At 47.9% G+C, this 15,406-nt stretch overlaps 1 protein-coding gene across 7 annotated transcripts in view; it reads right to left on the bottom strand.

Moving 5' to 3' along the window:
• LOC125957470 (G protein-coupled receptor kinase 1) overlaps positions 1 to 15,406 on the bottom strand; it is an 83,641-nt gene that overhangs the window by 22,318 nt on the left and 45,917 nt on the right. The window lies entirely within an intron of this gene.

The raw sequence follows: 15,406 nt of genomic DNA, 5'->3' as shown, positions 1-15,406 counted from the left end.
AGTTTTTCCCCGGAAAGGCACAATATTAACACGAACACATTTTCCTCTACTAAGCCAACACTCCCCCAACGAACAGTGGAAATATTTTAAACTATAAGCAGCATCCCAGAGTTCATCCTGGCACTGGCGAACGAGAAAGTTATACTCTTCACTCTCCGATCATTTTCCGCATTTTCCGCGAAAAAGAAAGATTTCAATATTTGAAGCCACGCGTGTGAGAAAGAGAGACGAGACGGCGAGAGAGAAAGAGAACGAGAGGGAGAGATCTATCATCCAGCCAAAAGCTTGGCAACTTTGGAGCCGATCATAAGACCGACAAGTCGTTCAATTTGAACAGTTTATCGCCCGAAATCCAGACCAATTTTCTGCTCCATCGATCGATGGGTGGCGTCGTGAAGTGATTTTCCGTGCCGGTGCACCTGACTGAGCACAGCGCAGGATGGCGCACTCGGTGCAAAGATTTGCGCGCACTTTTTTGTTCTTTCCCATCGCGAGTTGGTTCGGAAAATTATTTATTTTTTCTCAAATCTGAAATGGTCACGCGTTGTGTGGGGTGTTCACCGCGATAATTAGGGGACCTGGAAACACCGTGCTTAGCAGGTCTTAACCTCGTATACAACAGCGTGCTGACAACAATACTAAGCGAGAGCGGGCGAATCCCCCGTAATGTAGTAAATCGAATAAAGTCCGGAGAACCGCGAGAGATGCCGTGGCGTGGCGTGGCGTGGCGAAAGTTCATTTAGACATCTGCCGCTCCGTTGTTGGACCAACTAATTAAGACCCTCGCCGAGGCCGATGCCCTCTGGTGCGTCTCAGTATGGGTGCAGGTGCTGCTGCTGAGCGAAATCCTGCTCGCCACGGTGGCTCTTGCACGCAAACAACCGCTACCGCACCGGCACGAACACGGAAGCACAGGAATCGTCCCACACGAGGCACACCGGTGCGCACCTGGAGGAACCTGATCCGAAAAAGGTGCTAAAATATTTATAATCATCCTGCACGAACACATACACACCGCAAGCCCCCGGTGCACATACACGGCCAACCACCTATCCACGGGCTTCCCCGTGCAATCGTGGAAAGACGCATTAATAACGCAAGGCCAGACAAGGGATCCTCGTCGTTGGCGTTGGCGTCGTCGTCGTCGCTTGTCTCAAAACGTGTGGCCAACGATACCACGCGATGTGTCTGCCGATGTGGAAAGCGATTACCGGACCACCGTTTCACCGGTTCCGTACTCGCATCCGTCGCCCGGTTTTCCCCATGGAGCAGCTCCTTTTCCCGAGATTTTCGCTCGATAACAAAACCAGGCCAGGAAGGTACCGAGCTCGGCTCCAGCACGGCAAGCGACATGGCGTGTTAATCGTGTCATTGTTTGGAGTGGTTAGCTGCACCAGGAGAGCTTAGAGAGCTTTCAACTCCTTAGAGAACACACACATACACACACACACAGCGAACACCGCAGCTGCTCGTCAGGCTGCACGGAACTCCGAAGCGCAACTGGGGACATCGCACATTTCGTTGGTCCACGACGTAATAGTTCGTCTATGCTAGTTCATTCAACATTTTGTAAATCGTTTTGAATCGGTTTTGTGGCATGTGCACGACTGTGTTATCATGTAGGAGAGCAGATCTATCCTGTCCGCTTTTCCATTCCGGTCGACTTTTAGGATAAGCTGGCTTCAAATACATTAAAAGTTGCATCATAGGCTCTCGTAAAACCGTACGAAACGATAACATCAACCGGCTGGCTGTGAATGTAATGGAATTATAATCCTTTTCGAAAGTTCAATTTATTCCTGCCGGTTTCCCGTGGTGCCTTTTGCATGCGAAATGATAATTTATTTTATGCAAAATGCACATTTTCTTTCTTCCACATAATGCACGTACAGTGCCAGTGGTAAGGAATAGCCATGCAGGCAGTGGAAAATCGGTTCGCAAATGTCTTTTCAATAAATCACTTATGCTCTGTTGGTGCTGCTGCTGTGGGAAAAGTGACATTTCTTTATGCATCTTCATCGACCTGTTCAGAGTTGGCCTGCGCTCCACCGGTATCAAAAGGAGGTCAAACGAAGGGAGTGGAAGCGGCAGTAGCGGTAGCAGCAGTAATGGAAAATGGTTATCGTTCTGGTTCTGGTTAAAAGACACTCTAACTATCCTTCTGCAGTGCACAGGAGAGTACCAGTACCATCGTCTTGCTACGATCCCTGCGACAGAATCGCCGATCGAACCTGATGAAGATAGATGAAACGAAGTAATCGTAGGGACGAAGGGGCCCGCCACTACTGGCCACCTCGATCAGCTGATGAAGATTTATGAGACTGGACCACCGACCGGAAACTATTCATTCCTTTTCGCCAAGATTAATCGCCATGGCCGTGGTAAAACCGCAAAAACCCCAAGCTACTGTATACGATTGGTGGTTGCTCACTGTTATCGTATGCGATCGATAATCGGAATAGAGGTTGCGATAGTTTACTGACCCTTCCATAAAAGGGCAAATTTAAAAGATGATTCCCGATAATAAATCTTTGCATTTCCATCTCGTATGCCCCGGTGTACGGTGTGATGATACTGCAACTGTTACCATTCATCATAGCAGGCAACCCCACCAACCATGAAGCATTGTTCAGGTTCAGGTTCAGTACAGCACAAGGACAAAGGCACAGCCTAGCTTGATTAACAAGATCCTTTTTAGCAATTTAGGATGCGATTGCATCGGACCGCCATCGAAATGGAGGCGCCTGGTAGCTCACAAAATTTAATGATATCAGAAGCATGATCCGACGGACTTAACGAACCTTGATGCCTACTAAAGATATTTCTCAAATAGTCTGTCTTATTCCATAAGAATCATATAAAATTGGCAAGCACTGACTGGTTCAATTTTCATGCATTACCCATGAAACCGCGAACATAAGGAAAAGTTCCCCTCTAGGCCGCTCTGTTATGCATAAAACAGCCGCAACCTTGGCTCAGTTTTCAGCCCCCAGCATTCCTCCAAATATGATGCATTATTCAATATGGTGCAGCAGGAACTCTTTTTATGCTCCCGTTCCCTATCGCTCGCTTTCACTCACCCTATTTGCCTTATCGCACCGACCACACCGGAGACGAACGTTCTGGTTGCGAACTGGTCCCCCACCTCCTGCTGCTGCTGCTGCTACATTTTCAATGCAAATGGAACACTTCTTTATGCTACGCTTCTGCTCGAGTCAGCAGCATGCACAATTCGTCTCCTCCACCAGACTCGTGGCCTCACTGGGTCCGTCCTGCCTGTGTTCCGTCTTCGTAAACATCACTCATTCTGCACCTGCTGCTCAACCACCAGAGCAAAGACCGTTTCATTGCGGACGCGAAGATGGGTTTTCCAATTTTTACCTTTATGCGCACCACCGACCACCGGGGAAACCACCCGTTTCAACCCTCGTTGGCACGCCTGCACCAACATTGCTTTTCACTTTTCATTATTTTGATTGAAGGAAAAATCAGCGCAAAGTAAACGGAAAGCTTGCTGGCAAAGCAACACTCAGACACACCCGGGGCACCACTCATCTTGCTGCGGTGTTGAAGCGCTTCCTTGGAGCGAGGTGTTGGACGTTGGGTGGCAATAGTTTACTTTGGCTTGTCATTCTCTACGAATGGATGGTTGGTTATGATTTTTTATTAGCTTCCACCGGTTTAACACTTCGTTTTTTTTTCTTCATTTAGATGCGAAAGTACCTCGTCCGTTAGATGATGGACTTAGTGGTTACCGCGGTTACTTCTCGCCCTACGGTTTATGCGAAGTGATCGAGCGAACGATGAGTCTTTTGTAGTACTTTGCGAAGTTAATCTCAACTATAAAATTGTAACTCTATCAAATAAAGCGCACGATATCGTGGATGCATCAAAGAGGTAGAATTTTCTAGGAAAAGATGCAAACTTTCCTCAAAAAAGAAATCTTTCTCGGTGGCTCATGTAACACTTATGCATTCCAGAAACTACTCTATTTAGAACATGACTTTACGGATCTTTCCTCCCGGTACTGTTTATCAATCTCGAGCAACCAGCCTGCGCTGGATGCTGATGGAAATGCACTTAAAATGTTACAAGATTGTCATGTTGCAAAACTCCGGACCAACCAACAGCACAGCCTGCAGATAGTAAATCGAATCCAAAGAGCCCAGCCCAGTTTGCCAGACCATGAACAAGGCTTTCGCACATTACAAACACACGTTCCCGGAAGGGATGAGGCTGAGCTTTGTCTTTCACGGGGGTCTCCAAAACTTGCCAACTCTGGACCGTCGTCCGCCACGTGGGCGCCAAGAGGAATTCCAAGAAAATGTTTCTTGTCCCGGGCCGGGCCCCACCATCTTGGTGTCCTCTTGTGAAGTGAACGAAAAAGGAGCGTAGCTGACACGATGCCAAGCATAGTGTGGTAACATTTGTTGCCGCGTTCCGGAAGCACAGCGGAACGGGGGGCTTTCGATGTCGGTGATGCAGATCCGAGCACCGCACACGGTAAAACAGAAAGTGCCGCGGTGCATTTGATGCTTCCGGGTAGAGCAGATTGTGCTGTTACAGCACAACATGCAGCCGTAACGGCTCGTTGGGAGCGAAAGTTCTGCGAAACCACGCAACGAGGACGAAGGTTCTGAAGCAGGTGAAGAAGCGGAGGAGCGGTGGTTGCCAGTGGCGCACAACAATGGCAAAACGTTGTTATCATTTACCTTTGGACCCCGTCAGTATTCTCCTATCCGTATGCTCCTTTTCGGAGCAACATAACAACCGAAGGTACTGAGAATCTGTTTGGGGTTCGGAGAACATAGCTACAAGTCCCAAACTTCACTGTGACAGAGAGAGAGAGAAAGAGCGGCCATCTCGCAATCCATGCAAACCAGAACAGATACTCGAATACCAAAGGTCGACAGTGGCCCAACAGGAAGCCCAGTAGCAACAGCAGCTGTCGCTTCTTACCACGAGAGTTTGCTTCTAGGAATAGAGGATACGAACAGGAGGGAGTTTGTGATTCGAAATGTTTCTTTGGGACACTTATAGGATATTTCCTCAAACCGTATAGCAGATTGAGCAGATTTGTGCATTAAGATGCGTGCGTCGAGGCTGATGCCAGCATTCAAATCCTCGCAAGGGTAGCATTCCATGTTGCCTTAGGCTACCAGAAACTAGAAACAACCCTTAGGCTTATCATGAATTTAACAGAATATCCTTTTTAAACACCGAACGCTATCATACAATGTTGTTACGGAACGTACGGAATCCTCCTGGAGTTGCGTCTTGTGTGCTGTCTGATGCAACAAGACTGAAGTAGTCTGTATAAGGCTACTGCCCAGTCGTAGCATAGTCACATGACTTTACAACACTACAGCATTGCCATCGAAGCGGAAATTAAAGTGTCAAAATATCCTGTACGATTAGCGCAGCAACGGGCAAGCGAAACCATTCCGTTCAGCTCAGCTTCCATCAATCTGGGTTGCAAAGAGAGTTTCTCGGAATCCCTTTTACTCCCGGGAAGTTTTTCAAATGGTAGGCATCTAGCTTCACTCACTTCGAAGCGATGGATCAGCTCGTCTATGGGTACCTTCGTAGGAAATAGATTACACTTCAATTGTGGATTAGTAACAAGACGAAGATTGCTGAATGAAAGAAAACGTATAATTTCTGTCCCGAGCATTTCTTGGAAAAACCGTCCTAAGAGTTCACGTTTTGTTGGCGGATATACATATTAAACGCCGCTACGGAATGCGCCATCAATTGTCTCGATTCCAGCGAAACGTCTACAATGTATATTGTATTCCCCGTCTCTTTGCATGACTGAGAAATTGTTTTCGAGGCACACGCAGCTCTTCAAAACACACACAAATTTAGATACAATTGGTGTTTCTGTTGGCATTCAATTATTATGTAAATGATATCGATCAATTTGTACCTTATGATTTAATACAAACAATGGCAATATTTGTTTATACACAGCAAAAGGACACATAGCTCGGGACACAATCACACTGAACGAGTACTAATCAATGATCGCGCAACAGTCGCAGTGTTATGTGGCAATTGAATTCGCTTCTTGAGATTTTGATATTCAAAGACACGAACAACATAACGAATCCTCTCTCTCATTCCATAAAGACCATTAGGGCCCAAGGGTGGCGATGCGGAGAGCAACTTCAAGAGTGCTTCGAGCTGATGAGCTAGTGCTAGTGTCACCTCGTATGCCACCACTATTGTGTCACCACTCGACACGGTTCGCTCTTCAGCTTCTGCTTTGTATTCTCGGAATTATACGCGATGATCCCAGACGGCGGACTAAAAAGCCGTTTCGTTGAATTGCTTATTGGAGTTCCAATTAACGGAAGGGCTGCTGCCACAATTGCCTCATTACATTACATTAAAGTCCAGATCCATTTAATCCCGATCGGTCTCTCTATCTCTCGAATGCGAATCATCGTGAAACTGTTACGCTCCTGATACCAGGAAAAGTGGTCTATTCGCAGAAAACTCGCCATTAATGATGCCTAGCCTAGCTTAAGCTTCCACGAGTGCTTCGAGTGGTGAAGTATTTTCATTTTAAAGTAGTTTAAAATGGGTTCACGGAGCGCACGCTCAGAAAACTACACTCGGAAGTATTTCACGTCGTTCTACTTTCCTGCTATTTACACCAATTGTACCGCGAGCGGTGTGCTTCGTCCATGGTGAACTGCTTCAAATTAACGGACCCCCCTCCACAGACCGACGAAGCGGTTATGGTGAATCATTTCCACGCCAAGGATCTCACTGGTCCTTGCTTTACCTCGGACTATGGACTGACTGCCACAGCGAAGCGAGAGTCGTTGACTAATAGAGTTGTAATTAAAACTTTTCATTCGATTCGAAGCGAGGCGTAGCTCGGATGGAATGAGCGAGTAAAACTTTGGAGGCAAAATATTTATCTCGAGGCTTGCGCGGCGAGTAGGAGAATTGGAATTACTGAAGGGATGCCACTTCAGGTGGGCTGTGTCTTTGTTACTTCATTTATCTCGCCGCGTCTGCTTGACAGAAGCGGCTTGCTAAACTCTCGGTGGCGTGACCGCGTACAAGGGAATGGGGTTTTCAAAGTAATTTTCCCCAGGAAAAGCGCTTGTTCCTATGTTGCCTGGAAAGAAACGAAAAACGTCCTAATGGCATGATTCAATTCGAATGGAGTATGAAAACAAGCTGCAGCTAAAATTATGATTTGTGATCCCGTTTGTAACTAGCGCTCATAAATATCCATCCTGCTGCAGCCGCTAGAACGAGAATGGAACCAAATCGAATATCCTCGAACCATTATCGACCAAATGACCGCGACAAGCAAGGTTCGACCGATGGACGTCGTTTGGATTGTTTTTTTGGGTCACGGAAGCAAATCATCTCGATCTTGCCGGTGGTGTTGGTGGTGGTGACGGTGGGGTCCAAATGGTTGTGAGAATGTTCTCCACTCCTACTTTCCCGCGCACCTCGACCTCATGGTATGTGTCTGTTTGTTCGAGTTCGAGTTTAGAGGTCCCGGACTGCAGTCCACAAATGGATCGCAACGATGAGATGTAATAAATTGCAGAAAACATTCGGTGCGCGCTCTCTCACTCTCTCTCTCTCTCTCTCTCCTCGCTTTGACCATCGTCGTCGTGCTTGAGGAACCGGCAAGTAATAAATTCCCTGTACCCTGCCCCTGGTACGCCTGCGACCATCGAACACAAGAAACTATCCTCTCCTCTCTTGCCTTCTCTATTTTTCCTCGCACACGCGTTGGCTTATCTAGCGACACCGAGAGGCCCCGGCTTCTCCAGACCCCGGGATGAGGGGTGAAATCGAGCGCAAACCCAGGGCCATCGGCGTGCAATGGGGCGAAACTGGAGCCGTGCCACCGAAAGGGTCGGAAAAAGGTGGGAAACCCGCGGTACAGTAGCGACAGAAAACTTTCGCTCCACCCTAATTTATACAACTTGCCAGCGCGATAACTTATCCTCCTGCCAACGTGTCATAAAAAAGTAAGGCAACCGGAAACTGGACCCACCCACCCACCAACACAGCACCGGTAGGTGACGTAGGACGGGGAACTCATAACGGAAAACAAGAAGAAAAACTAAATTTTAAATTAAAATAAACTTTTACACTGAGGAAAACTTTGTGACAATTCGTTCGGCCTCGGAGTACGAGTGAAAGGGAAGGGAAGGACCTTTGTTCGATTTAAGGGGCTCCCGGTTCTCCCAGCGATCACGTGATGCGTGAGGAGGTGGAAAACGTGTGGAAAATGAATTGGAAACTGAGATAGAAAAGGCATAGAGGTGGGAAGCTTCGTTTTTCTCGCGTTCAATTTTCACCTTCGCAGCAATGTTGCCAATGACCACACGAACTGAGGACCAGCTGGCGACCGGTCGCAACGAAAAGTGGGCCACCACCATCACGCACAGAAAGAGAGAGAGAGGGAAAAAAGAAATGGAAAACTATCATTTCCGCAAATCGCTTACGCAGCTCTCTTTCTCTCTTTCTCTCTCTCTCTCTCTCTCTCTCTCTCTCTCTCTCTCTCTCTCTCTCTTTCTCTCTCTTTACAGGCGTGTGCCCTGAAGGCCCCCAGTGATGAAAAAGGGCGAACTAGGATCCACCGGTAGGATAACGAATCGTGGGTAGCATCAGCACCAGCACCAGCACCATCAGTTTGTTTTCATTTTCCTCTTTTGTGAAAACTCAAATCGTCATCGTCATCGGGCGTGGAAAAGTGAACCACACGAAGCCCCGAACAGTCGCGCCAGGACCGGCCGGTGGTGCGAGGAAATGAGTTCCCATTTCCGCCCATTACACCCACTACGTCCCTTTCCTCAACCGTTTCGGTCCGAAACGAATGGATCCGCCCGGTCGGTGGTCCAAGGGACTAATGAAATGGACCAGAACATAAAAGCAGCTCGCATCTCCGCTACGGTCGTCTTCCTTCCTCACCTGACGAAGCAGTAGCCGAGGATGTATATCATCCAAGAGCCCGTTGGCAACAGCGAGTAAACGGTGTGAGCGTTGTCTACTACTGCTGCTACTACTACTACAGATGGTCTGCTATGAGCACGAGCAAAAGAAATGTCCCAACGCGACGTGACGCCGCAGATGATGATCGAGATTGAGGAATTAAATATGCAATCGGTAAAGACCCGTGGATACCGTGGATGTTATGGTGTTCGGTCATCAGTTGACATTCCGGGAAATGTCAAACCGTCGGTATTCATCCGCGAGACCTTGAAGCTAATGGAGGGAGGACACGCGACAAGCAGAGAAAAAGATGCGTTTGTGTATGGTTTTGAAGTGGAAATCACTCATCTGTTACCAGTGTTTGCGTGCGAAAATAAGAGATGAATTCGTTTACATTAATTAAAAATTTAATGTCTAATGTAAGATGGTTATAGTTCACATGCTAAACTTGGTACAAGTGAATATTATGAATGTTCAAATAATCTGTTGCTTTATTATTATTGTTGTTTTGTGCAATAATTTTAGATTTTTAGCTTAAGGTTAGCGTAAGGTTGGTTTCAGTGTTAACTACTAGATAGAAATCGATCGAGAAGCAGATGAATGTGAGTATCATTTCTACTACCTGTGTTCTACCATATATTGCCTCCATAAATTCATCTTCCATTGATATAGGATCTAAAACTCCCTCTTCAATTATCTAGAAAATCCCTGGAGAAAGGATTCCGATTTCGCGAAACATTCTCGACATGCTCTCAGAGTTCAAAGAGACAGTTCCACCATCATGCTACACCAATACACATATGTTGGTGCGATATAGTGATTCCAAAGGGTGCCGCTTGGCTGGTAACCAAAGGACTACTGAATATGCTCGTGCAACGCGCTGCTGATCGCCTCGAGTGTGGCTTCTGTCCCGCTGAGCTTCAGGGATCGGTCTCTTTGTACCAATCAATCTCTTCGCTTTGTGTGAAAAGAAAATGTGATATGAAGCAGAACCCCGGGACGTCTCTCTCTCTCTCTTTCTTACTGGAGTCACGATCCTCATGAAAGAACAGAAACCCCCCTTAGCTGGGTCCCGGTCAGCAGCAAACCAACGATAAGGGTTTTCTGGATCTGGCGTTTCGTAGTCGCCAACAATTAGACCTGTTTCTGCCATTGAAACCGTGGACGGCGTTGGCTGTCCCGGCCCAGAGAGAGAGGAAAAAGCTTTCCTAATTTTCACTCAACGAAACCCTCGGAGTGCTCGCTGCTCTGGTTCAATCCTTTGGTATGCAAAAAGACCTTTCCCGGCTTTTCGACCACGCTTCTTTTGAATGAAACTTCGACACACACGCGTTGCGGTACCAACGGGGCCCTTATGGTGGAACAAGCCAATTTCAATCCCCGTGGCCATTCGAAGTCCATCAGCATTCAGTAGACAGGATCGAACACGTGAGTAAACACTGGGGCGATGCTATTTGGCCGTTTTTTACACAATTTCCCGATACCCGGAACCCGAAAAACGTGCAACCGAAGCTGAAGCCAGTGCTTCGGTGTAATCAATATGGAAAAGACCTTTTCCTTCTTTTCCAGCAGCAAGCATCGGTGAGTGCGCGCACATACACACACACACACATACTGTGTGTAGGCCATACACAGGTGGATACACACAGGGCACCGCGATTTTCGTATCTCGCCTCAACAACACAACTCGCTCCGGATACCAATTTCAGTTATTGAATTTTCCCCCCGGGCCAAAACACAGCATCAGACCTTGCGGAGGTCCTTGTGGTTTCCGCTCGGTACCGTTCGCCGGGACCGAAACCATACACTGCCAGAACCATTCGTTGTCAGATTGCCATCGCTAGCGGTGGGCCCAAAATTTAGTTTTGCCTTTTTCTTTTTTTGTGGAAAACAAAAAAAAATCCGCCGAACAGCAGCGCCGGAAGCGCGCATCAACTCTTTGTTTGAATCGGTATGAAAGGGCCACCCGTAATCCCGGGCCACCGGCAGGTTGTGCGACTAGAAATTGCACATTACCATCATGATTGCGTTCTCGGTGTAGGGCGCCACCGGCAGACTAGCTTTAGCCCTCTTCAGCACTGTTTTTTTGTTCGTTTGTTTTCCTTCTGGCTTTCAATCAGTCTGACCGAACAGAGCGAGTAGGACACTGAAACGAAACGCGTAGTACGAAAGCCAAGCTTTTATCTGCGAATCCAGCGATTCCCAAATCAGGGCCATAGAGCGATAGAGCGCGAGATAAGAGAGACGGAGAGATAATGTACGGATAAAATCAGAAATAAATAGCGTGGATAAAACAGCTAATCAAGATCGTTATCTTCGAGCAGCGCTACGCTTCATCGCTGACACCAGATGTGATCTTTCGTCGAGTTTCGTCGTCGCGAACTGTCATTTTGGGTCGAGGATTGCTGAGAACGTCATGAACATGAGCACAACCACCGCCACCAATGCTGCTGCTGCTGCTGCTGCTGATAAACATCGGCAATTTGTCGCGCTCGCAAACATACATACATGCAGGCACGCACACACGAGCAATGTTGGCAGATAATTCAATCGAAGCAACCTGCGCTCTACTGCCTGCCGTTGTAGCCACTTTAGGCAGTTGACATTCATTTTCACCATTAAGGGCATGACAGGCGTACGGGCGATCGCGGCGCGCCATCGCGTAAACTGGATCACCACGAGCAGCAAGCGACCGTTCGCTCACTCACTCACCGCCTGCCGTTTATCATCGTTTGTCGCGAGCTTGGCGATGCGCGGAACGATTCAAACACGCGCTACCCCACTAGCAAAGGCGCAGTCTACTCCAAATCGACAGCTGTCACCAGCAGCAGGCAGCAACTGTGGTGGCGCTAAAAATAATTAAAAGCGACTTACTGGGACCGGAACGATGCGCGAGGGGAGGGAGGGCTGTATTGAAGAGCCCCTTCGAGATGACATTCGACCTTGGTTACACTGCCATCGGTTATCGGTGGTTGCTGGGTTTTGTTTTTGTAGCAAAATATCGTGGCATCACAATGGCCTTGTTGTGCTCGGAAGTGGATTTTAATTCGTTGGTCGCAGACTCCGCGTTGTGCGATCAACGCATAACCCGCGCCGCAGGGTCAAGGGCAAGGTCTCGTTCCGTTTTGGGGTTGATGCTGTGCGAGGGAGTTTCGCCAATTCGCCGATCCAAGCGCGTAGGCCCGCGTCGACGAGCATAACAACCCATTTGTCATACTTATCACAGTTTTGTCGCTCGCAACGATTTATCATTCCTCAAGTTGGTCTCGAGCATGGGAGTTCCTCTAACTAGTTCACTAGCTCGCTAGTGTTTCGAACGTCGAGCGTTGGGTTCGATTGTTTACCAATCGAGCATTCGCCTTGGGCTGAGCATCCAGACAACGTGGAAAGTGTGGAGCTATTTAGTCGTTTCCGAGACGAACGAAGAAACATTTCGGCTTCGGTCTCTTGACTTCTGGAAGCCGTAGGTAGCAAAACTTTTCCGATTTCACACGATCGATTGGCGATTATTGTTGTTGCGAAGGCTGCAACGACCCTATAACTCAACCACGTGACAACCTGATCCCATTTATCAAACGACTGTGCTCCCTGTCAAGCATGCCTCCTTCTAGCCTCCACACGGAACAGCGATCACGGTACACGGACGTTGGGGGCTTATAGTGTCCACATCTCCGCCACACGGAGACAGCCCGTGGGTTTACGGGGTTGAAATAGACGCCAGGAACCGAAGATCGGTTGAGAAGTTCGCGGCAAAACGAAACAAACAAAAAGATGATTGGCTGAATTGGCAAACGAAAAAAGGGAAAGCTAACGGATACGACGTTCGCACCAAAAACCGGTGACGGAGGAAGCGCGGTGTCCAAGGAGAGAGAGAGAGAGAGAGAGAGAGAGAGAGAGAGAGAGAGAGTAGAGTAGGAGGAAGAGTAGAGCACTTGGTCCGTGGGTAGTAGAGTCGTTAACGTGCGCCACCTAAACAAGCAACGATCAACTAATTTGCATTTAAATGAGAAATTTTACATCTTCAAACAGATCGCGCGCTGCCTCTCTCTCTCTCTCTCTCTCTCTCTCTCTCTCTCTCTCTCTCTCTCTCTTCTCTCTCTTCGTCTCCATGACTGTCTTTCTGACCCCGTCGGTCTATGGCTTTACACCTTTCTTTGGTTTGACCGGGAATTCCGCACCACACAGCGCACCCCTTAGGCACCGGATTTCCGTGGGTCGGAAACAGGTAGCGACGACGGAGACGACTACATGCGTCGTCCATGGCCATCTCAGCCGTGGTGTCGCGTATTGTTGGACCACATCGAGAAGGCGGCGCATTGTCAAAAGCGGTTTCTGTCATCTGTCAGCTGCAGCAGGGTCGAAACGTGAAAGTGATACTCCAATTTAAACACCATCGTCACGATAATTTCAACGACACAGTCAGGGAACATGGATTTAACAGTCGAAAAAGTGGCATATTAAGAGTATAATGACATGCTCTGTTTGCGAAAAAAATAAAATCAATTGTGGTATCGAGCAAACTAGAATCTCGCGTAACCATTTTGCCGAGGTCTTATTGCTGTGTTTAAACTGTTCGTCGTGACCTGTCGGTCATTACAAAAATTATCTCGCGAGCGGGATGTAACGCTTACACGAAAAGCCATTTCAGATGATAATGATTAAACCTATGAGGTGTTTCTACTGATCTGACGCTCAAATTCTCAAAAAAGAGCATTTCTCCTGTATTAGATCTGATCTGTGATAAAGCAGAAATGGAATTCCCCAATTTCACTCTCGATATTAGAGACAGACAGACTCCACCGGAATAAGGCACTTTCACCGAACAGATAAGCCACTCCAAAAACGATGAAACGGCCGGCGTGTGAATTGAGCTTTTATGATCTAGCTTTTGATGTGTCTCCGGTTTTATGATCGCTCGTTAAGGAGTTTTAATCATATAAAAAAAGCCAAATGCAAATGCCCATCATCTCGTCGCCTCCACCTTCTGAGACTTCTGTGAGTATGCCGACTGTTTTTAATGATCCATCACTCCTCTAGCGATACGCGCTATTCGTTTGCATAATATTTATTCACGCCATAACAAAAAAAAAATCGGAACATTAGCCCAATTTATGGTTTCTGGCAAAATCGCTAAGCGAAGCAATTCGCCCATTCGCAGAGTGAAGCTTGTATTAAAGCACGAATCCACATTCATTCGAATTCCCTGGCACTCACATGTTTGTTTTGATTCGCGTCCGATGGAAAATGGCGCAGCCAAAACCATAATACGGTGGGAGAGTAGCTTCTTTGATTTCAAAGCTCCAAGACAATGGCCAGAATGCAAAGTACACGCAACGATCGTCGGTCTCGGCCACCTGCAAACGACTGGCAGGAGGGACAGGAGCCGGTGATGCTCCTCCTGCTAATCCCGGCATTTTCCCGCGATACCTTTTGTTTCATTTTGATTCACGCTCGAAATCGAATAATCTCACTCGGATGCCTGGCCTTTGTAGGTCCGGATGCCTTCTGCCCTGCTGAAGTGCTAGTCTCTGCATCAACGCTAGCTCGACGCGTTGGCGATCGACGCTCGACGGACGGACGGATCTGAAAATCCTGCTTTCACCAAACCCACCTCTAAGGTGGTCGTGTTGGATGCTGCTGCCCATGTCTATTCATTCTGAATCAAGTCGATCCCCTTCCAACTAACACACAACACACACACACAGTGGTACGTTCTCCGTTTTCGCATGGGATTACTGACGTGTGCATGACGCAAAAAGGACCGGCGCAGCGATGGCCAACGCCAACAACAAACAGTAAAGTAAAGGTGGTTCTGCCTTGATGCTGCCTCCGCCTTTTCCACTACCACCACCACCACCACCAGTTGGTTAATCTCTCCGGTTTGTGCAGGAAGAAGCCGGAGAAGCTTAGCACCGTTCCCTCGTTAGGTCGTCTTCGACTTTCGGCTTTCGTAATTTATGAGTTCTGCACGAGTGAATAATCGCCAGCAGGCGAACGAAACGGTGAATCTTGGGCAGGTCCGTGGGGGTGCCGAAACGAATCCATCAACCTACGACCGTCCATGAGGAACACGGGGACAAGGGAGGCTCTCCTTTGCAACAGTATCGGTTCACAGGACCCATATTCCGACCTGTTCGGATCCATTTAATTAGCCTCTCTGACTCCGGCTTTCGCTTTTGAGGATTTTTCCCGTTCTTATGACTCGTCTACTTAGTTTCCGTCTGCACTGCTTCTTGTATGATTTGTTGCCCAGGATGGTCACACCATGCCATCGATTCTTTGAATTCGGAGTCCAATCGGATCGTTCTCGAATATAGCTGCCAGCGACAAAGCGATTGCGTGTTGCACTCGTAAAACGGTCGTCGTTAGGCGCTACTATTCGTATTAATTATTGTAATCAGCATGTCCTGCGGGCCGACAATCCACAACC

The sequence above is a fragment of the Anopheles darlingi genome, chromosome 3 (assembly GCF_943734745.1).
Source record: "Anopheles darlingi chromosome 3, idAnoDarlMG_H_01, whole genome shotgun sequence".
In the NCBI taxonomy this organism is placed as follows: Eukaryota; Metazoa; Arthropoda; class Insecta; order Diptera; family Culicidae; genus Anopheles; species Anopheles darlingi.
Note: the sequence above shows the minus strand (reverse complement) of the source record. Positions and strands in the feature narration are given on the sequence as shown.